At 35.4% G+C, this 24,742-nt stretch overlaps 1 protein-coding gene across 1 annotated transcript in view; it reads left to right on the top strand.

Annotated features, from left to right (window-relative positions):
* The window catches only part of LOC128857959 (uncharacterized), a 90,108-nt gene that overhangs the window by 10,712 nt on the left and 54,654 nt on the right, over window positions 1-24,742 (top strand). The window contains exon 2 of the mRNA XM_054093820.1: window positions 2,247-2,337. The gene's annotated coding sequence lies outside the window, so the exon portion shown is untranslated. The remainder of the gene's footprint in view (window positions 1-2,246; window positions 2,338-24,742) is intronic.

The following is a 24,742-nucleotide window of genomic DNA, read 5'->3' as shown; positions in this document are numbered from 1 at the left end:
TTTGGACCTCCTTGACGTTAATCGTCTTCAAGGTTTGAATTCAGCAACCCATATTTCTATTGTACTGATTGATGGGAAAAATCCTTATACACTTTCAACATTCCTTCATAAATTTCCGTTGCTTTTAAACTTCCAAAAATAAAAATTCAATCATTGTATATTACGATACTTGATTTTTCTACATTCTTGAAATACTGTGACATAACAATATTAAATAGCTTTTAAACAAAGAATCAATAGACAGACTGAAATGAAACTTCGCATACGTTCATATGAAGAGTGCACCAATATAACAAAAACAAAATTTAGGCTAGTAGCAACATCCTCTCTTATCGAACCGCAAAATTTGTTGAACAACCTAGTATATAATGTATATTAGTGCGCTCTGATATAAATATCATAGGGGGACTTTCACTGTCTATTGAGAAGGAAGTCGAAATTTATGAAAATAAGCGAAGTTTTGCTTAATAATTTTTTCATTGGTGAATTGGAATTAATTTATGGTCACTACTTTTCACTAAACGCTTGCCTTATTTGTTACTTGAGATAATGAATTAAAATAAATATTAATTTTTTACTCTAATCAAAACAATATACAAATAGCCTGTCTTTTCTGCAATATAAAGCTTCATATTCACTTCCTGAGCTCCACGCTATCAAATTCATTGTTAGCATTTCTGGAAATTATTATTTTTTGCAGTGCCAGCCACCTGCCACAAAGCCAATAAATTTCTCCCATGCTTTATAATACAATTTTTTTCTTTTCCATTTTTCGCTTTTACCGTTCTTTGTGTCTTTCACATTGTCTGTTAGTCTGTTGGTCTGTTGGATCTGTTGTCGATCGTGTCTGATTGTGTCTTGTGTTGTTCTGGTTTGGCTTTGCGCAAAGCTGCTAAATTACCAACTCATGAGCTGTTATGATTTTTTCCCAACCTTTCTAACTTTGTTATTTTTATTAACATTGCTGTTATTTTCGCTGCTCATTGTTGCGAGTATTTGTTGTTGTTTATATGAATGTACACACACACGTTCATGGTTATTATATTTTTTACAAATATTGTTTTTATCTTAGCAACATTTAAGTGATGAGACATGTGAGAACAAATATACGTATGTGTGTATGTGCATAGATATATTTATAGAAATATCCACGTAGCATGTGAACACTTGCCATATTTTCTTTACCGCAATGCTGTCATTTTTTTGCTTCTTAACATCGATTTTTTTCTCTCACTTTTTCTCAGTGCGCAAATTTCGAATTTTACCCGCTTGACTTGCTGCGCATGTGCGCACGTTCGCTTGTTGTTTGTTCGTTTGTCCGTATGTACGTATGTAAATACACACATCCACACTTATGTACATGTATCCGAAGCATGTGTGTCAATGTGTATTTGTGGCACGTCTCTGTTGTGCATTTTCTTATTACTATTTGAAAATTTTGCTGAAAGAAGCTCAAACGCCACTTGCGCTTCATTTTTTCTCTAGTCTTTTCTAGCTTTTATTCTTATTGTTTCTTCTATGCGCTTGCATGTATGTGCGTAAATATGTATGCATGTATTTACTGTTGTTGCATTTTCTCCCATCCATCAGTTTGGTAATGCATAGAGGTTTTAGTGCAAAGCCATATTTATATGCTAGATGTTGTTTGTGGTGTTTTTGTATCTAAATAGACGTATGAGCGTCTGTGGTGCTTTTTAACATTCTACTCCAGTCGCAGCGACGTCTACTTGACGGCTTCTCTTGCGGCCGCTATTCATGCCATTGATCCACTGATCCATATTTCTCGGTTGCAGACGCAAGCGCGCAGGCACTAATTAATAATACATATTATGGCCGTATTTGCTATTTGCCTTGTTTTTATCGGTCTGCTAGTTGCATGCTGCCAGCCAAGCCATGGCTAAGCTAAGCCAAGCCAAGCGCGAAGAAATCAGGTAAACACGTAGCCCGTTTGGTGCGCGGATAGTCAAACTGCGCCGAATCTCCTCTTTATTATACACTCATATAGAAGCATATATACACATATAAACATATATACATACAAATATAAATATATAGCATTTAGCAGTTTATTTCTTCCCCCACTTTCTTATTCAATTCTCTTCGTTTGCGTGGGAGTCTTCATTTTTGGGTACATTTCCATTCGGTGGCACAAATCAAAGCGCATTTTGCACAAGACAATTAACTAATTGAATTATTATTATTTATTTATATTATTTATTTAAATGATTCTTTGATTTTTTTTGTAGCAACTCCTAAACTAGAACACTTTGCCCAAAAGGAATACTTGGATCGTTGCTGATAAGCGATTTGGATTAATTTGATTCGCGTGTTTTTGGGGTGAGTGCATTTGTTTCCTGCTATTAACATTTTTTTGTTTCCAAAAAATTATTCGATCTGAACAGACTTATTTGTCGTTAAATGGCACTAATTTTTAAATTTTAATTTAATTCTCTAATTTTTAGAAATTAATTTGAAATGATTTCGAGTGATGGAAGTCTTCATTTTGACCTTTACGCGCTCCATTGCTTGTATGTTTTCTTGTAGTTCACAAGTTCCCCGTTTGCAAAGATTACAAATTTACCGGTAGGGTGATTAATTTTGTGCCATCTCGTTTGGTGGAAAAATAAATACAATAATTGTGATGTTTCGGAGTGTCCGGGTCATGTTGTATAATTTGTTGCCATATTAAAGGTAGCTTCATAATGCTTGTCTCATAGAAGTCTTGGTGCTTATTGGCGAAAAGCTCTAGTAATCGATTTTCACAATCTTCTCTTAATACAAATTTTTTATCACTCAGGAAATTTTGCAATGAGAGAAAAAACTGGTAATCGCTTGTGGCGAGGTCCGGACTATATGAAGGTTGCATTAAAATTTGCCAGCCAAGCTCCTGGAGTTTTTGGTGAGTCTCGACAGACGTGTGGGGCCTTGCGTTGCTCTGTTCGAACACAACACCTCAATACGGAAGTTGCAAATAATGATTGATTCCTTCCAAGTCCTATCAAATATACAGTAGAACCTTCCAGGCCGTTAGTCCTGGTTTGGCCACCGTTTGAGCTGCTTCATCACGTCTTGACTACGACCGTTTTCGGACAATATTGTCGTACGTGACCCATTTATCATCCCTAGTCACTATCTGTTAAAGAAATGGATCGATTTTATTTCGCTTGGCCAAGGCTTCGCAGATGGAAATTCGGTCGGTGTGGCACCCAAACTTCGAGCTTTTTTATGAATCCAGCTTTGCGCAAATGGTTTAAAATTGTTTTATCGTCGATCTTTTGCTTCTGGGCGATACTGCGACTACTAACATACTGGTCAACTTCGATTATTTCTGTGATTATGTCGACATTTTCGACATTATCGTCATTTTCTTTAACATCAAAAGTGCCTGAACGGAATCGTCGAAACCAAATTTACACGTAATTAGCTGGAACAGTATCGGCACCACAAACACCATTCGCAATTTCAGCGGCTTGGCTTACATTTTCGCATTTATCAAAAAAAAAACTGTGATGTGTTCTGAAATTTTTCTTTGTGGACATCCATTGTTAACACCCTGTAACTCACAACTGAATGGAACAAACCTAAAACGTGCGTAGTACACATAACAGAAATGAATCTTTGAAGGCAGACAAGAGAGAGAGAGAGAGAAGAGAAAGAATATATATCTAAATAAATTCACAACATTTGCAGAGAATACAAATAGACAAAATTTACAATAAACGGAGAAGGGTCGACAAGTGTAGGTAAACGCCGGACACAAAACGTAGTGACAGCGTGCACTACTCCGAGCGTTTATCACCCGCACAACCGCAGCGATTCCAGAACCGCAGCACAGTCACAAATTACCGCAAGGCAATACCAATAAATCCGACGCCGGAATGGATAGCACTTTATAGTACGCACAAGCCCTAGCCAGGAAACGGAAATAAGCGCCAAAAAGTAGGCACCAAAAAAAAAAAAAAATTGGGACCAAAAAACGCCCCAAAACAGTAGGGCCCCATGAAATATAACGCCAAAAAGTAAGCATCAAAAATATATTTCCTACAAGTTTGCAGCAACAAACAAGCGTCAAAAAGGAGGCAGTATTATTTCTCCCTAGAAATTAGCTACCACAAGGAAACACTCGCGAAAAATAGCCTAGAGTGTGTCTAAGATATATATAAGGTATAGCTCTCTCTCCCCTTTTCCTCTACGTTATATCTTTTTTCTCTCTCGCGGAACGAAAATGCCCAAAATGTTGCATGGCCTTGAAATTTTACTCTCCATTCTCGCTCGTCCATCGACTCCTAAGAAGTTTCACTTCAAAAACAGCAAACGAATTTTACTAGTGTAAAATGCCTCCTTGACAGCGAGCATACATTTTAAATTGTTTAATTAATACTTTACAAGATATCCATCACTACGGCCATCTACCGAGAAAATAATGGATTCCTTCAAAACAAAAAAAAAACATCAAGAAATATCTTTAAAATGTTAAAAAGAACCGGAGATGCTTCACTTTGAAAGGTTCAATAACAAATTTTTCAAAATTAATTAAGTCCCAAAATAATAAAAAAATGTTTTTTTTTTAATTTTTTCAGTTTACTTCTTATTATAGTCGAGCCCACAAATAAACCAACCAATTTTCAGACAACTTTATGACAATCTCCAAAATATTTGGATCATTTCACATGAAATCACTCAAATGTAAATAAAGTCTCACATTGCTAATTCCTATGTCACTTTTGTGCAAAACTGCAGTCGCAGAAAAATATTACTGTTGCTAGCAGTAATCCGCGAAGGAAGCATGAGTTCTCATATCCAAAAATGATTGAAAATCTCTTTCTTTAGGCTAAACATGATTTCCGATGTGAAGAAGGAAAGCCCATACATATATATACATACATTCCAATATACTAATACTAATGCACCAGTGTGCAAGTAAGTCAAGTAAGCCGAGTGAATGCCTTTCAGATAACCATAACTGCGCGCGGTACATTAACGAACTAAAGCCGACACCATAAAATCGCCATACATCTGGTAGCTTTTATGCTTTAAGTAATGAAAATGTCTTTTACGAGCAATGAAAATCAAACTTAGGAGTTATTAGGGAAAATTGACACAAGTGAAATGGTGCTCAAGTTTCCGCTTTTAATTAGTTAGAGAGAATAAGAAGCGTAATTTCACAGCCACTAAAGCACAAAGTGGTTGCGAAAAAAATAGGGAACGCAATGAAACGACAACTTTTTTTGTTTCTTTACCGATTAATAAGTGACCAAGACACCGACACGTGCAGGTGTAAAATAACGAATAAAAATAGTATGAAATTAAGAAGAAATTCGTTTGACGGGTGATCGCGACGAAATGCGAAATGTTGTGTATCAATGAATTGTGCGCAGAAATAAAAAGAAAAATTGAAAAAGTGCTAAATTGAATTGAAAACTCGAATGCGAATTGATTGGCACACAATAGTTCTCGAAAAAGCGTTAAGACAATCTGAAATAAAAAATTAAATACAAAAGAAAAAAATAACAAGCAGCGCAACAATAACAAATGCGGAAAGAGAAAACGAAAAGGTCGTTTGGGGTTTGATTGATTTGTGGTCTGCAAAAATTTCACACACCTAAATGCGTGCAGGTAGATTTTTACAGTTTAATGCGGCTTTTTGTTTTTTCTGTTCTTTGTTTTTTGTTTCTGTTTTTTTCACCTCTTGCTGCTCGAGGAGTCACGCACGCGCATCGACGAAACTCTTGACTTTCAGCCAAAGTAATGTGGTGTTGATGGACAAGTGCCTATGTACATATGTATACCTATGTGTACGTATGTGCGCTTATAAACGATAATTTATGGAGATGTTGTATGCATTACTGTGTAGGATTGATTCGATGTGGCTGCTTAAAGAGTTTACTGGGTCACAAAAAACATGTTTTTTTATTATTTTTATAATTTGGTTTTTATTACACCGAGCACTTACTGAAAGAGTTTGTTTGATGACTGATTGAATGATGCTAAAAAAATTTATAAAAAAAATGAATAAAAAAAAAAAATAAAAGTTATTTGCAGATTTTATCGGTATGCAAATTATTTGAAAAAAGTACGGAAAGTCATAAATTAAGTAAAAATACCATTAAATACATTTTGCAATTTAGGGGAATATAGTCAAGCGTTAAGGGGACAGATACCTGTAAACGGCTATATTTTCCTTGATTTTCATTAAAATTATTTAAAATGAAGAATTCAATATATTTTTCTCAAAATTGGCATACAGTTTATTTATACATTAAAAATTTATAAAAAAAAAAATTTATTTTAACCATTGAAAATGGCGGATGTACACTCAATTCTTCCAGGAAGGTCGCAGTGGGGCTTCTTAATCGGTGGGCATTGTAGCATCGCACAGTGCGGCCGATTCCCGAAAAGCTGGCCAAAACTCAAAAAATTAAGTAATTGATTCAAAATTTCTTACTCGGAGGTTGTCGGGGTCGCTGATTACGAATTTGATCTTAAAATTTTGAAAATCCACTCCCTTCCACCCCTATTGGCCACCCCCTCACGAAAGTAGAGGCTTTCACTGTTTTCTCTCATTCTCTCTTCGTATTTATTTCTTGTGCACAAAAAATAGCATAAAAGCCAAGGTAGCAAGTGGTAGCAGCTGAATCTTGTTTTATTCAGTAACCATTACTTTTTTGAGTAACCTTTAATAGGTTTCAAAGCAGCATATGACGGCGTTGTATTACTATACAGTTTGAAAACTCAAATTTTATAAAAAAAATTGCAAAAAATGTATCTACGTATTGCTGCAGCTAAAAATTTTGTGTCGAGGTATTGATATGTACTAAAGATTGCTCGTATTTTACTAACCTTCCGAAGATGATTCCATTTGGTTTTGTTCAATTTACTCCATTACAAAATCTTTCAAATGTGTACAACTTTCACTATTCATCAACAGTAATACGATGCTCATACGAAGGCCACGTTGCGACTGAAAATACAGAGAATACTTAGGGTACAGGACGTTGCTATGAACGGTTTTCACTACTCAAGGCATTACTGTTGCCAACTCAAAGACAAAAAAACTCTATCTAGAAACTTTTTTTTTCGACTTTTGGCCAGCTTTTTGAGAATCGGCCGCACTGTGCATCGGCGTCTGTGATCTGTAAACAAAAAACCAAAATTTTTTTGTTTATTAGTGTCATAATTTCTATATGAATTACAAAAAATGGAAAAAAATCGCGGAATAAACTGCTTAAAAAAAATAAAAAGGAATTTTAGGACGAATTTTCCTACTATTTGTGCTTCGAAAAAAATTTCGAAAACTTGTAAATTCACATAGAAAGTAATGTTATAAAAATATGTGTGCAAAATTTCAGGGAGATCGGTCAATAACTTTTCGAGTTACCGTGTACGCCAATTCGAAAAATATAGTTTTGAGAAAAACGCGTCTAAAGTTTGAATACAACGTAACTATACCTCTCCCAGCGCTCGAACGCAAAGAATAGAGTCAGCCGTTACGGTTGACGGTTTACAGAATTTGATTGAAAAGTTATGAGCCTTCCCGCGCGGAGCGTCTGCCAAGCGATCAACCGAATCGGCTGGTGGGGGAAAATGATCGTTGAACCTTCCTCTTCCACTAGAAATCGGTCCCAGTTCGCTGGCAACAGCGGTGCAGTCAACATCGTTCCGCGCGTGAAAGCTGTTTTAAAAGTGTGTAAGGAGTTTGTACCTCCAGGAAGCACTGTAAACGGAGCATTTTACAAAGAAGTGCTCCGTCTTGAAATTTAAGGCATTCTTCGTGATTAATTGTTCACGGCAGGTCTATGGGTGGCTTAACCAGGCTAACCTAACCTAACCTAACCCATATAAAACTTTTTCATGGCCTTTCTTTTCACATGTCTTATTGATAATTAAATAAAACTATTCCAATCGCGAAACAATTTTTTTGTCAACACTATTAATTTATGCAGTAAAGGGTTAAAATTCAAGAGTTATCCACAAGGTAGGATTCTAGTGGCCATACAAAATTACACTTTACGAAAATAACCGAATCTGTGCAACCAATAACGCAACTTAACGTAACGAGTTTTTTAAATTCACAAAAATTCATTGGCGCCATTTGTAAATGCAACGTATCTATTTTAATGGCCATATGTGTAGGTTTTGCCGTTCCAATTTCGAGTAATATGCCATCTCAAGTGAATTGTGATGATTTGAAATAAATGTCGTTTTGTTAACTGATTTCTCTTATCAAATTGATAGACTATAAAGCTTTTAGCAATGATTTACGGATGTGAAAAAAAATAAAGTTAACTTTTATGAAATTATGAAACAAAAAAGAGATAGTGAATTGATATGAATTATACTGTGCATATTAGGCTTGCATTTTTTCTCTTAATATTTTTCCCCAAACTTCCGTCAAAAAACAAGCATAAAGAAATTTTGCAGCTACATACGATTATACGCATACATTTTCTCAATTCAGACGTTTAGGCAGTTATTTCAATCATAATAGTCATTGCCATTGTCAGATTAAGTTCATGTAAATGAATTTCGATTTCTTTACTTCAAATTGAAAAGAAAATCCCATAACGGTGTTGACAAGTAAAAGTAACGCTCTTTCACGCTGCTCATTCAATTTTGGTAGGTATTTCAATAATTTATGGCAGCTTAAGTGCGGCCAAAGGTGAAATTTATATATACATATAAACAAACATTTACACGCACTCTGTGGGTTGAGCTTGTGAATACGTGTGTTTGTGTATCAGACGATAAAATTAATGAATGGAGTTTATATCAGCAAGAAAACAGCAGTGAAGCGAAGCAGCTGAACTGTGAGCGAAACAAAATTGTTAGTAAACCCAAGCAAGTCTATTTAAAAAGTTGCCGCTGCTGCTGAGGAAATGATGAATTCTACTGGCACACTATTATTTGTTGGTATAGCTTTGTTAGTGTATTTCAAGAGTGAGCAAATCAATGCCATGGTGCTAAGAATAAGAAGACGTAAATATTTAATAATTACCATTTAATCTAAATTGAGGCCAAACTAATTTAAAACAGCTTAATTTTGCTCCACTGAAATACGATTTTTATAGAAAAGGTATTAATGACAGCAAATTACTTAATTTCAACTTAAATATAGCCTTCTTCATTTCCCGATTGCTATTAGTACTCGGGTTATATTTAGATGTAATCTTTGAACTCTTTATTGGTTCAAATAAAGAACTAAAATGGAATGCAGAAAGCGTTTGAAACATATCAAGACATAAATCTTTAAAATGAAAGCAAAAGTGTTTCAACAAAAGAATTTCAATAAATTTAGTGCTTTTTACATTCAAAGGAATTGAGGAAACTCACCAAATGAACTGGGAGTTGTGGCAAACAGGTTTGACCATTTTGCACTGCTTTTTTTAGTTAAACTAAGGCTTTCAGTGCCAACAAATATTCAGTTGTTTAGTGTTTTAAATATCCGCTTATTGAGTGCTTTATACCCAAGCCTGGCGGGAAATTAAATATTTTTTTTTTGTTTATTACATCCCAATTTTGGGTTTTTATTACATCTGCCGATGGATACTTAGTAATTTTTATAGCTTAGGTGGGAGATTAATTGTTACTTGAAATCAGCATTTAAATAACATATTTCAAAGAAAAGTTACACAGCTTAAATTTAATATATTAGCAACAGTAATATACTTAGTTTTAGTTTGTCAAAATACTTTTTGTATCTGCTAATGCTGTTGGTGTCATTCGCTTTAGTCTTAATTTCTGCGATAGCTCCATGTGCGATATTTCTTGTACCTCTTTGTTTCGATTGTGCGATTTGTGCTGTATTTCTGAATTACGTTTTTTATGGGATCAATTTTTAGGTAGCGGTGTAAGTCTTCATTTGCTATATACCAGGGTGCATTTAAGATAGTCTCTAAAATTTTTGATTGAAGTCGTTGAATTATTTGTATATTTGATTTGCTTGCTGTCCCCATAGTTCTTTACCGTATCTCCAGATGGATATTATCATTGTCTTATATATTAGTAGATTGTTGTATACTGACACTTTTGAGTCCTTGTTGAGTAGCCAACAGTTGTCTGAATCTGTTTTTTACTTCGTTCCTTTTTTAGATTATGTGGTCCTTCCAGGTCAGTTTTGCGCCAATGATCATACCCAGGTATTTGGCTTTTGTGTTTTGAGTGATGACTGTGTTATTAATTGTTATCGTAGGATGGTCATGTTTGCGGTTGGTATACATTACTTGGACCGTTTTGTCTGTGTGTACTTGGATTCCCCATTTTGCAAACCAAGTCAACAAATTAAATATGAAATTATTTACCCTTTTCAATCACTTTTCTTTACAAAGACTTATGCGCTACTCAGATATCTCATAAAGTTTATTTAAATAGATATATATAATCGGTGCTTACACCCTTTGTTAAGTATTTAGCCGAGCTCGTCCTCCTAATTGTGATGGTCCACTTGATATTTTTCACCAAACAGACTCACAGTTTTATGCCACCTTCGAATGGTAAATGGTTTTTTTTATAAGCAGCTTTTTCATGTCAGAAATACACTCGTAGGCTTGCATTGCCCGCCGAGTTGCTTTCCTTTTTTTTACACTGTTTCTATTAGGTATGTGATATTTCGCTTGGTGCCCACGCACCACGATTTTTTTTGTCTAACATATTTTTTGCGATCAGTTTTATTAACCCAGAGTAATTAATCTTTTATAAACAATCGTACGGTTTATTTCACTCCATGACATTATTATAAAATTTATTATATTTTAAGACACTGACACATTTGGCAACACCTAAAACACTCAGATTAAAAAGCCCATTACATTCAAACCTCTTAAAACTAAAGGGGTAGATGGTCAAGGAGAAAAGGAGAGAAGTGACAGAGAGAAAGAGATAGGTTAGATTAGAAACAGAAACAGAGATAGCTAGTCCTGTAAGAATTTTCCAGATTCTTTGGCAAATCTGAAAATATTCCCCAGTTTTAGAAAACGAATTTTATTCCATTTTAAATCTTACTTTATTTTAAATTTTCATTCTCATGACATTTGAATCCGAAATTCGTAGCCTTCTAGCAAAGACAGAACACTCACAGAGAACATGCTCAGTGCTATCCGCCTCCTCTAAGCAATACAGGCAAATCAGGTGCTCAATGACTCCAATGGCTCCATTGGTTGTGTCCTGTTATAATGCCGACCATCAACCGAACGTATTTTCTTCCAAGTTTTAGAAAAACATTCGACGGTTTTCTGTTCGGGATTTTCACAAAACACTTTGTAGGCTGGACCATCAAGTTCTGCAGACTGCACCATCAATCTTTATGCAAAGTGCATATTCAATCGCTGATCCAATTCATGATTCCTGTAGAAATGATAGCGATTATTGGTTGTGGTTCCTGTGGGGTAACCGCTGATCTACAGTTGGTCAATTCATCGGCAATGTCGTTCCATTGAACACCGCGGTGTCCTGGAACCCATATAAGTTCAAGCGTATTACATTTTGCAACAGAATTTCGCTTCTTGTGACGTCTTTAAACAATCTTTTACATTTGCTTCGCGCTCTCTATAGTCTTCAGTGCAGCCTGGCTGTCACTAAAGACTCCAAGCCAGTTGATTTTCCTCCCGTAGCGTAATGATACTCATTACTATAGCCCCTTACAAAGTTACAAACACTTTGAAATTCAGCTATGAAAATCTAAGGAAGTTTGCAATCTGCGGTTTATTCTGCTATTTATTTCATTATCAGTTTGCCATCCGAATTGCTAAAAAAATGTACACCCTCTGAGTGTATTTGTGCCATAAAAATGCTCGTAATAAAAAACCACCTTACATACGAATATTCTTAAAAAACAATTTCAAATAAATATATTTAGGTATTTTATTCACTAAATATCGGATTATTGTTTTCGAAGCTTTCGTGTGAAAAATTTCTTAGTCTATACCTTCACAAGCACTAACGAAGAGTCTCTAGCGCCAAACTAGGCAAATGTCGCGAAAAAGTAACTCTAAAGAATTTCAAATATTTGCAAGCAAATGACAGAAAAACGTACACATAAAACAACAACAGGAGGAATATTGAAAAAACAAATGCAAAACAAGCTTTTACTTAAAACTGACCGGTTCGTGCTGTAGCAGCAGGAGCGCAACAAATATTTGACTAAAATGCAAATAAAAACAAAAGACTTTAGCAGCGAACTTGCGGCGGAAGTTATACATAGAAAAGTGTATACATACCTACATAAGTAGGCATATATTGGCAGTGAAATAACTGTATACGTTGCAGTGCTGCAATACGGGCGATATTGGGTAGTAAACGGAGACGAAAAAAATTAAATAACAGCGAAATAGTGAAAGAACCAAAACTAAAAAATTCGTATATAATAACGGGGAGGCGGAAAAGAAACTGTTGAAATCCATGCACTTAAATGTATATATATGCAAGTATATATGTATATTAACTAGTCGCTGCATTGACCATGACCACTCGCATATATACGTGCGCACTTATTAATAGGTGTGTGTACGTGTGTGCCTACCCTGAGCAGTCTGTGCAGTTCGGCCAGTTCCAAGCTGGCCACTCGCACGCATCTCAAGTGTTAGTTTTTCGCGACATTCCACGCTTCCTGCAACATAGCTATGCACATACGTCTGCCACTTTGTTATCTGCGTCGCCGTTGTCGTACATTTTTTCACAATATTTATTTTTTAATTGTTTTTCTGCGTTTCATTTGCTTTTTTTTTGGCTACATATTTTATTGCACTTTGTTTCATTCTTGTCTGCCTTCATGCTAGTTGTTTTATTTTGTCTTTTTCGTATACTATTTTGTTTGTGTGTGAGTGTGCGTGTGTGTATGTTTTAATGCTGCGGCTTGTTGGACAACTTGTCAGAACGCGCCACACAGCAACCAGCAAGCAAACAGGATGCTTTCATTGCTTTTCATGGCTGGCGCGCGCGGATTTGTACTTTGTTATCCGCAAAGCGCAACGGCTAGCAATTCGGCATCGAATAGCGCGAAATAGTATTTGTTCGCTTTGTTGTTTTCTGTTACCTTATTTGCTGTCTTGACAACATGAAAATCCTGCTGCCGCGTCGTAAATATTTAACGCATTTAATGGCTCATTTAGCCAAAGCAACGCCATGCCATACCAAGTTAGTTGGTGCTTAAGTTAGCCCAACTAAGTGCGGTTGTGTTGTCTGCTGGCCAATTGACGCATTTTGGTCTCAATTCATTTAGCTTGGCCTCCTATTTGCGTTAATCATTTTATAATTCCAGAAATTCAGCAAATTAACTGTTCACTAATACCATAACTAATTTATGGAGCGACTTGCAAACGGTCAACTAGTCAGACACACAGCCACACCAGTACTCTAGCAAGTGCGATTGCACTTGCTACTATGCCATTGCTGCTTACTTGGCTGTTATTGCAGCTTAAATCTGGTTCAGGTGCCATTTAATCGTTTTGAGCGTATTTAGTGCGCAACTCGCCACGTACGGCTGTCTGCGTCTGCGTCTGTGTCTGCGTCGTTTTCTGTGTTCTTAATTCAGCAGCGCTCGTGTCGTTCAAAGCGCATAATTTCTGTGTGTTCATATATGCGTGTATGTGTGTGTATGTATGTATGGGTATATAAGCAGTTCGAATGCCAATTTATGCTGGTAATTATAAGCGCGTTGCGCGTATCGCATTGGAGTTGATGAGTTGCGGAAAATGCAGCACGCCGCCACAAATGCTGTACTCTGTAAATGGACACTGTAGATGGTGATTCGAAGAATGCCGTTTGTTGCATGTCGCCGCCATCAGAACTAGTCCGCTCTTCGGGATTTTCATCCTAATTACATTTATGGCAGCTGCACCACTTCCTATTGGCTTTTTCTGCCTATTTTCACGCGCTTGTTAATATTCGGTTCCTTATAACGTTTATTAGTTGCACTTGTACTGTATTCGTAGATGGTTTTTTTTCTTTTTTGATGAAATTGATATTCTACATTTGCAGCTGCAATGGCCACCAATTGTTTCGATGTTGCCTTGCTTTGTTACATCAATCTATTTTGGACCGATTTCAAAATAGGGGGGTATTGGGCCCCAAATAGGCCCATTCAAAATTCATTTATATTCCCAGATCAATTTTCTTTTTTTTGGTTTTTTTTGCTAAACACGCAACACTGATTCCACTCACTTTTCTTTCTAAATCACAGGGTGGGGCATATTAGAAAAAAATATAAATTTGCTACAAGAGTGAATAAATTTTCATTACAATTATCATTATAGGAATACTAATGTTTACTGGTAAAGTTTGTCCGTATGCTCGGTATGGAGAAGGCGAGAATTTATAATTCAATAAAATATTTACATAGGCCAAAAATTAAGATTGAAAAATCCTCGAGTATGTGCCAGCTTTTCCAATGAAGCACCGTCTAATTTTGTGATAATTCAACATGGTTTAAGTGAAGAGACCTAAAAAATGCCAACATTTTGTCTTTCAACTTTCGTTTAGAAAATTTGTTTACGTGCAGAAGTGAGTGGAATTATGTATTCGAAATGGCCACCAGGTTAAAAAAACGCAAACTGGAATTCCTTTTTCTACTCTGTGGAAGTATATTTGAATAAAAGAAATACGAAATTGTGATATTTAGGCTAAGTTTTGTATAATAAAAATTTCTTATCAAACTTCAAAGCGATCGGTTAAGTAGAACTTGAGATATCATAACGACCGTCCCAAAAAAAGTAGTTTTGAGAAAATCGCGTTTGAAGTTTCAGCAGCAATTCCAATAGAATAACTTAGATCATAATATTTTCTACTCACTCTGGATTAATCGGCGATATATTTCCAGGTATACATTATAGAAGTATAAAGTATATATATATATAGGGGAAAATGGGGAGTTGTGAGACACAGGGAGTTGTGAGACATTGTTACCTTTCGGCATTATTCATTTGTTTACATTCGATTTTAAGTGTCAACAAGTGTTCTCGATGCGATCTCTCATTTCAGCTAGCAGTGGTCATATTTACACGCATTCGACGCGTCTCTCCAGTTACTGTGTTTTGGAACTTCTCTGTAAGTTTTTTTCATCATTTGTTTTGCGATACATTCGATCAGTTGTTGAAGCGAATTGCAAATGTTAATATATACAAATTATTAATTGTCCTATTAGCTTTGAATTTACACATTCACTTCGGCATGAACGTTCGATGTGTTTATGACTACGCGGCCATTTATAAAAAAAAAAACGATTTGGGGAGTTGTAAGACAACAAATGTGGGGAGTTGTGAGACACCATTTTTTTCGACGTTTTAACGCATCTTTCATAAGTACCTCGCAATATTCATGCATTGTTTGTATATATATCATGAATTTTTGGTTAAATTTGAGTTTTTATTGTTTTAAGTTAAGCAGAAACAATTCCATTCATTGCAATGTACGCGATCGAGCTGTGCACCTAATTACGCCAATTTACGAACTGGTTATTATACATGTTCTCACTGCGAATCATCAGATTGATGGCATTGCATTTTTTATACACTTTTTTATAACAATTGTCTTTTCTTTTTTATTTTTCATCTTAATAAAGAACTAACAACTAAAATAAGTCATTTTTATTGACTTAAACCATGGTGTCTCACAACTCCCCACATTTTTGTATTTTGTATTATATTTTTTATGATTATATACAATTTTAATTTTAAGGAAAATTGTAGTTTTGTTAAATAGGCCATACCAATAGCTTCCAGTATTCATTGACTAAAGATTCCATCGTTGACATATGCAGAATATTAAGATTTTGAGTAATACGGGTCCAAAAACAAAACCCGTCTCAAAACTCCCCATTCTCCCTTATAGAATAAATAAAGGTTGTGTGGGATACAAAAGATTTTTTGAAAAGAACGAGTCCTCAAGTCATCCGGTAACATCTGCCGTTCATTGTGCCATTCACTTTACTCCCCGAAAATAATTCGAATTTTGAAAAATCCGTTGAAGGGCATATTTTTGAAGGTCTAAACTTTGAAAATATGCAAAAAAAAATAGATTTTTTTCAAAGTTCTACAACAGAATACCCCCTTAAACACACAAAATTATCTTGCCTTATGTGGATCGCTCCACTGTGCGAACTGCTCGACCACGAAATACAAAGACGCGATTCCGTGCCAAGTGATCTAACTATTTTGGTATAAGAAGAAGTAAACTAAAAGGATTTTATAAAAAATTATAATTTTAGGATTTATTAATATATAGAATTGGACTTTTTAAAGTGATATATCTTAGGTTCTCTTTAATAATTGTATATATTTTTTTAATTTAAGAATAAAATATATATTTCAATAAAAATTGTTTTGGGAAAAAATCAAAACCTTTTGTACAACATTTGTGAAAAAAATTTAGTTTCATACCTTAAAAAGCAATTTTAGGATTTTTTTCTTAGTTTTTTGATGAGCTTAAGATCTTCTCAGCGATCAAGACACAAGAGGGTGCCATTAACTTTCAAACATACTGATAGGCTGTACGCGTATTGCTAAAAATAACATCTTTCGCTGAACTTATCCAAGTGCTTTCGATTGAGTTACTCGAAAATAACTAGCATTGTGCGTACTACGTACAGTATCTCGACTTTTGTCCTTCCTAGTGAGATTAATAACCTTGGCATTGTCTTTGATAACAAATTTTCTCTTAATAGCCGTATAAAATATAATACTTCAAAATCTTCTTCGGAATGCCTCTCAGTTTTCTAAATATATACCATCAAGTTACTCTATATATCATTTGTTGCATCTCATTTATTTTGTTTGGAGATCAGCGAACTATCAATAGAATCGAACGTGTACCAACATTTTTTCTCAAATATGACGTTCAGTCTGTGAACTTTATTGATCCCATACCCTCATATTTCGATCGTCTCATGCTTACAAGACTCAAATTTTTAGAAACTCGTAGCTCTATACTGTGTCTGTCATTTACTCATAATATCATTATTGGAGCGTTGATTTCCTTTTCTTCCCGGAAAGGATTCCATTTAAGGCTTCCCATTGATTTCTTAGAAACTTCTACTTTTTTTTGAGGAAAACTCTAAAACCAATAATGCCAGTAATGCTCCTATTGCTCGCGCTATACGTGACTTGAATTCTAGAAATAATAATGTTGATTTCTTGATCCATAGTCTGTAGGAATTGAAATTCATAGACTTAAATATATAAATAAATAAATAAAAATCACTGGAAATTTCAGTGTGGCTTTCGCATAAATTCCTCTTCTGCGATCGATTTGCAGATGAACGTAATGTACGAGTACGTATGTTGGCGTTACGCTAGGGCGGTACTTTGTTGTATTTTCAGTGGTTCACTGTATTGTATTTGAATATAACTCGAAAGGCTAATGTAAATCGTACTATCAAACTTTCTGGGATTACTGAGCATAGTTCCAGCTACTCCTGAAAACATTCAAAACAAAAATTGAGTGGATGTTTTTTACAAATGGCAATTTATTATATATATATTAAACTATGTTGATGTAAATTTTTATTAAAAAATATTGAAAATTGACAAATTTATGTAAATAATCGTATCGCGTTAAAAAAAAAATAACGTCATCGGTGGCAGCGATACAGCAATGAATAATCATCTGAAATCAAAAACCAAAAATTGTATTAGTCTACACAATAATGGCTATCGTTGTACTTGGCTTTTTTTTTTGACAAAATGGTGGTGAATTTAATTTCGATGTGTGTTTTTCACCATGTTTTTGATTTTCAACAGACCCAGTATTCACACCATTAGGTGCGGTCAAGAATGCAATTTACCGAAAATACCTTCGAACCGCAGATTGTAGATGGAGAGACCAGACGAAATGCAAAATTAGCAGAACGTTATGGCCCACCTACAAGCTCAAGCAATCGTCGACATTGATAAACATGAAACGTAAGGAAATAATCTTCCATTTCCTCTGTGAATGCCCTGCCTCATGGAAGGACAGAATGTTAACCCTGGGCAAACCACTGTTCGAGAATCTCGAGTAACAACCTAATAAGGTTCCTAAACCGCACAGACTATATTCAGGTCTTGCTGTAAATAACTGTTCAACAATTTGGTAACGAGGATGTGGTAACAAAATGGAGCGGAAGCGCTAGTTGGATTCTGGATGAATCACCACTCTAACCAACCAACCAAACAGGCGCAAAAAAATAGTTATTTTCAAAATTTTGAAAATCGGCTACGTACAACGATAGAATCGGGAATAAAGCGAGTTTCGCTTTAAAAGTTTTACCACATTTTCTTGAGTAGTTATACTAACAATTTATGCAAAAAACAAAATCAATTTTTTTGAATTTCCAGAGTGGCGTTCCCCCTTAATTGTCGCTTTTCAAAAATTTTAAACACAAAAAATTAAAATTTGTTTTTTGTACATTAATTTACATTTTAATAAAAAAAAAGATTAGTCTTTTTCACAAATGACAGAAAACACAAAATAAGTTCCCAAGAATTTTGAACCAAAAAATTTAATTAAAAACAATTTGTTTTTTTTTAGTATATTTCAGCTTAAAAAAACTAATAAAAGTAGTAACGACGATATTTGGTATGGGCAAAACAAATATTTCACAAAAACATTAACAAAAAAAATTAAAGTGTTCTAAAAAATTTTGTTTTTAATAATATTATAGCTTAAAACAATTATAAAAATAAGGAAAAAACAACAAAGTAATTGTCACTTCCCACAAAGGCAAAAAAAAACATTTTCCGAAACTTGAAAAAAAAAAAATTATATTAAAAAAAGCTAATTAAAAAAAAATTTGTTTAATATAAAATAATAAAATCTTTTTTTTTATAAAGTACATTTTAGCCTTAACGAGAAATAAATATTATTAAAAAAACAAAAAAAATGATTGGGAGATTGGAAAGAAAAGGCAAAACAATTTCCCAAACATTTTTAACAATAAAATTTAATTAAAAACAATTTTTTTTTTTGGAAAGTATACTTTAGCTTGAAAAAATTGTCCAAATAAAAACGACGAAATTTGATTTTGACAAAATATTAAAAAAATATTTCTCAAAAACCTTGAACAAAAAAATTGAATTTTACAAAAAAAAGGAGTGCAAAAAAATTTTTTTTTAATTATATTATAGCCTAAAACAATTATGAAAATAATGAAAAAACAAAAAAAAAACTTGTCGCTTCTCACGAATAGCAAAAAAAAAAATAAATTCTTTTAGTTTTAGAAAGTACATTTTAGTCTAAGCAAATGTTCAAAATTAAAATAAATTCAAGGATATTTGACCTAAAAAACTCCATACCAAAATGTTCAACATTAAATAAATCTCAAAACTCCATTAGTTGAAGTTGGTCTGATTTTAGATAACAAGTAAACCCATGTTATTTATGCACCCACACTAAGATAAAATTTAAAATGTTATGTTTCAAAGAGTGAGCAAAAAAACAGGTTACATAGACCCAGCCAAGAAGGATTAAACTCACGTTGTATTGGTATATAAAAAATGTTAAAAGAAAAAAATCGTTAGTTCCTTTTTTATGTGTAGCCTCGGACAGCCTCTAGAATGCGTACTGGTTAATATTATTTAGCTTTTGATTCCCAGCTCTGTCTTAATTTTAATGCATTATATCTAGTCCAAGGTACCTACAGCAGTACCCAGTGACGTACTAACCAGTTTGACTTGCTTCTAATAGTACAAACCAAAGCAATCACTTCAGCTGCACCTTTGTAAACAAGAGAAATTCTAATATCAATTCGAGTAATTTAAATTATCAACGGCATTTCCGCTACTAAGCTCAGATGTCTCATTATTTCTAAAATATAATGGGAATGTAGCCAAGTGTATCAATAAATTATCGACGATTTTATGGCTTAACAACATAATTTCAGACGTCGCATACTTGCCAAAGAAGTCGCACAACCGGAAGGAAATAGCAACGAGCAGATGCCACAAATGCCTTGGCGGAAAAATGTTAATATGTCAACAAGAATAAATGAAAACGACGTTAGCGCGTGAAAAAAGAAAATAAAGCTATATATATTGTATATTTGTATGCATATATATGTATGTGTCAGTCTATGCAATACAAACAAATACCTGGCATGCTACTGTAACTGCAGCAGTCACTCAACCTGCAAGGCAGTCAGGCAGCCAGACAAGCAACTATTCATTATTCTTTACTCATCTGGCAGCCAAACGCAACAGCGGAGAAATGAGTAGTATGAAGCGCTCGATATGTAGCACGCTTTGCTGTGCCACTGCTGGCACACAACTACACCACCACATAGCCAGAACATACCAAATAAATTCCAACGTGTCAATTCGTGGCGGTGAAATTTAGCAAAACTCAAATGGCAGACAGGCGACGCTGTGGCGCAGCTCTGATGTGCAACAGTCGACGGCGGCAGTGAGCGACGAAAATTGCATGTCTGCCTCAGCTGCCATGCTATCGCTGCTTAGTGGTCGGTTAGGATTTTCGCATGCCAATGTAACGCCAAAGGTTACTCATACGCCCAGCGGATCGAGCTGGGTTTCCTGCCTCTCTGCTTATTGCTAAAATGATTACTACTGGCTGCTTATTTTTACAATTTTTTTTATATTTTTACTTTACTAAGATTACCTGCTAACTCGCAAAATTACTCTTTCTGCTTATATTTTACAAAGTGCGCACCTCTCACCCCTCACGCATTTCTCATTCGTGGTGTGCCTTTGTTTTTTTTTTGTTTCTTTCATTCACTGCTAAATCAGCAAAGAATGTGGAGAATCTTCTGAGATGTCTGCTAAACGCAACAGCTACCTCAACGTTTTATGTTGTGCAAATAAAATGCAACGAAAATCATTGCAACTGTCTGAGCGCCAGCCAAACCCAGCAAAGAGAAGCGACTGTCGTAGTGTCCATTCAATTCGGTCAACGGCCGTCTGTTCTGGCAGTTATTGCTTAACTATTAACTATTTGCTAGCCACACACACACGCAATGTTCGAATGTCTTTTGTATGCCAATTCCCTGCAATATTTACTGCCTTCTGTTGGCATTTTGAATGTCCCCACACTCGTACATGAAAATTCCCAAATAGATGCCCCTATTCATCTTTATTGCAATTTCGTACTCACTGGCATGTCTGGTATGCCACCACTATGTGTGCGCGTCTGCCCTCTTTTGCCCTCCTGTCCATCACTCACTGGCTCACGCTGGCTGCGCGCCCGCATGAATGATTTGGCTGCGCATGCGTTTCGTTGCGTCTTCGCTTTTCTCAGCCAGCATATTTTTTTCTAGTCTTTATTTTGTTGCTGTTGTTATTGTGTCGTTGTGGTTCTTTTGCATTTTTGCTTGCGTTTTGCAGTCTGCTGCCCATCGTAAGTGGCCTCAAATGGAACTTGGTTGGTTTTGCGGTAGGTTTTGTCAGTTACGCTGCTTATTGAATTTACTGATTAAGATGGATTGCTAACGTCAACATATTTTAAGCTGCACATTTTTAACCATTATTATATTTATGTGCATACCTAGTAGGTACATATGTGGGCGTAAGTTAAGTGGAGAAAATCGTAAATCATTAGATGCTTGGGTGGCAGCAGTTTTGTGGTCAGGTCTAAGGTTAAATAACTCTTAGTATAAATTATTTTCCATCGATGAGGGCCAACAAATAATGCATTTTCACCTATCAACCAATTGACTCCCAATTGACACTGGCAATGCTGGAGTGCAGAAGAATTTGAAGAATTAGGAAAAATGTAGGCAAGCCTAGAGTTCATCTTAGCATTCAATATATCTGGGTCTCCTTGCTATGGTGACATAAGCCGACCCTTCCAAGTAATATTTTGAGGCATAAACAAGTATTTGAAAAGTCAGTACTCATAATAAGCTCTTTTAAGAATCCGCAATGAAGGTGTTTCCGGTCTTGTGAAGGGTAATTTATGTGAACTTCAATTCCAAGTGAGTCTGACTACGAGTCGTATACTTATATCTGGTATTGATTTGATATAGGACGATTTCCACTTAAGTATGCTCTCTACATTATGCTCATATTCATAATAAGGATCATGAATCAACAATCATCAATCTACACCAACTATCGCTGGATTAGTCTTCCGAATATCGCATACAAGATTCTGTAGAATGCACTAAGAGAAAGACTGCATCCCAGCATCAACCAATTCAGTGGACCTTATCAGTCTTGTCAGTGTTCACGGTTCTGACCCAGAAAATTACCTAATGACCATATATTCACAACACCTTCAGGAGAAGAATAGACACGCACCATATCTTTGTCAGTTTCAGAGGCGCTTTTAACCGTACGAAAAGGAGTTGCTCATATGCAGCCATGTCTGAATTCGGCAACTCCCACAATAGAAGCAGCTCCGTCAGAAAAAAGCAGGACCTCTCAGAGCCGCTTGATACCAAACAAGTTTTACTTTGAACTAAGTAGCCAATTGAATAGTAAAGTCTTCTCTCGACGAACAACAACCACACTTTATAAGTCTCTCATCATGTCCATCCTACTGTACGGCACAGAAGCTCGGACAATGACAGCATCCGATGAAGCGGTTTTTGGAGTATTTGAAAGAAAGATGCTACGGAAAAGTTTTGAAATTTTACGCATTGGCGACATTGAATATCGCGAATAAAGATGCGGTGGTTAGGTCATGTCATTTGAATAGGGGTACAAACGCTCCGACTCTGAAAGTATTCGCTGCGTTACCTACTAATAGTAGCACAGGGTCGTTCCACAGATTAGGTGGCTTAGGTAGGTATTGACTTGACTTGGTGGGCCTAGCTGCCAACGGTTAACACGAGAACTAAATGTCTGACACGCCTTGTTATACTCGAGCAAAGTCTCTTAAGCAGTTATTGGATCAAAATTGTATAATAGTTTTTTATTTACATGCATTTTTGTGCGTAAACTGAATTTAAATATACCATATTTTCTTGAGAATAAGGCAATAAGAGAAAGTTTAGCTGTCTGTTTTGTTTGTTCCTATGCCTATACCCACTCGTAAACTACTTATAGATAGGGAAACCATCAACAAGATAAATGCAAGTTGGCAAAACCTCACAACATACAAACTAAGCAGACAGACTTGACCGAGGTGGAACAGCGGTCAATCAAAAAGCTTATTAAGATTTAACAGAGAAGCTATTAGAAAAATGATAGGGGTATTAACGGGTAATTTCTTATTAGGCAGCCACGCTAGAAGTTTAGGACTCCCGTACTTCTATTTCTTTAGAGGCTATCTTAATACGGAAGAAGAGGAAACAGCGAGACACCTTTTATATGAATGTAAAAGCTTAGCTACAAGGAGGCTCCGCACTCTTGATACGGCATTTTTAACTGATGTGTGAACAAAGCGCTTCTAAAACTAACTATTAAAGCTACCGGATGGTTTGCAAAGAAATCCATAGGATAAGGATAAGTTCCAGTGATATCACAATGAACCTATGAAAGGTCTAAGTGTGTCATTGCGACAGGCACCACATCTACTTACCTTAGCTGTCAGTAAAGAATAATTTAAACCCCTTGCAATGATATTTTTTAACTCGTCTTTAAAAACAAATTTATAACAATTTATTAAAACGATGGTTGGAGTGTTAAAATATTAATAGAGTAGAGGCAATAATTTTTATAGAAGAAAATGGTTATTAAATCAAGCGTTTTTGATCTAGTAACACAAGGGCTTCTGATAATTCAAGCGAAAGCTGTACTTTGCTCGAAAGTAAACATGCATCAAAATGTTATTCCATCTAACGATATTTCGCGGCAGTAAAACTTCTGCAGCTGTAACACTGTGCTTGATTTATTGGTTCACTTGAATAGAGGCGCCAACCAAACAAGAAAAATTATAACAAATACTGATTTTTTTTTTTTTGTTTTTTACGTTTATTATTTTAATCTTAATTGTTGATGCTGCCAACTTGTTTATAAATTACTTCGTAAATACGTTGAAATTGGATTTGAACGAATTCTGCAGATAGCCTAATGAAATTGCAGGCCAGGCGGTTTCAATGATTCGAATTAAAGCACTTTTGTCTTAGTGTTGCCCATTCACATAACTCCTGGAGCAAGCCTTTCCTATAGATGTTGAGATCTGGAGAATATGGTGGCATTGCTAAAGTGTCAACGTTTTGGGACGCAATCCAAGTGTTGACCATACTTGAAGTGCGATCAGGTGCATTATCCTGTTAAAAAATCCAATTAGTGGTTCAAAGTTTTCACGAATAGTGGTAAAAGATGATTCCAATAGAGTTTTATAGCTGTTTCCCGTCATTATGTACCCTACAATTTTCAAATCAAATGTGCCATGGGACGATATTGCTGCTCATTCCATGACACCACTGATTTCAACTACCTTTTCTGCTTTCTTAAGTCGTGGAAATAGTACTTGTAGTTGTATCCATCTTATCTATCCAGATGGAATTTCTTTTCGTCACTAAATACTACTTTTTCCCATTCACCGGGATCGTTAGTTGTAACAGAACTCCAATCATGTGGCTTCTTGCAAAATCAAAGCGGCGTTCTTTGTAAAATTTGTTCAAAATTGTTTTTCTTTTTTGCTATGTCTTTTAGAATAGTCCTTCGTATAGTAGATTTGCTGGCTACAACATTTGTCATTTTTGCTGTTAAAAACGCATAGTTTGATGCAATCCTAAAGGTTTTGCGGGCTTCCTTCGGTGTTACAGCCATCGCAGTTTTGCCTTTGTAGTTCTCACCATTGAAGACACTTTATTTCTCGTAAAGATCCACAACGTTTGGACTTCGACTAATCTTTTTCGGAGATTTGACGTTTTGAA

Source organism: Anastrepha ludens, chromosome 3 (assembly GCF_028408465.1).
Source record: "Anastrepha ludens isolate Willacy chromosome 3, idAnaLude1.1, whole genome shotgun sequence".
Taxonomy (NCBI): Eukaryota; Metazoa; Arthropoda; class Insecta; order Diptera; family Tephritidae; genus Anastrepha; species Anastrepha ludens.
Note: the sequence above shows the minus strand (reverse complement) of the source record. Positions and strands in the feature narration are given on the sequence as shown.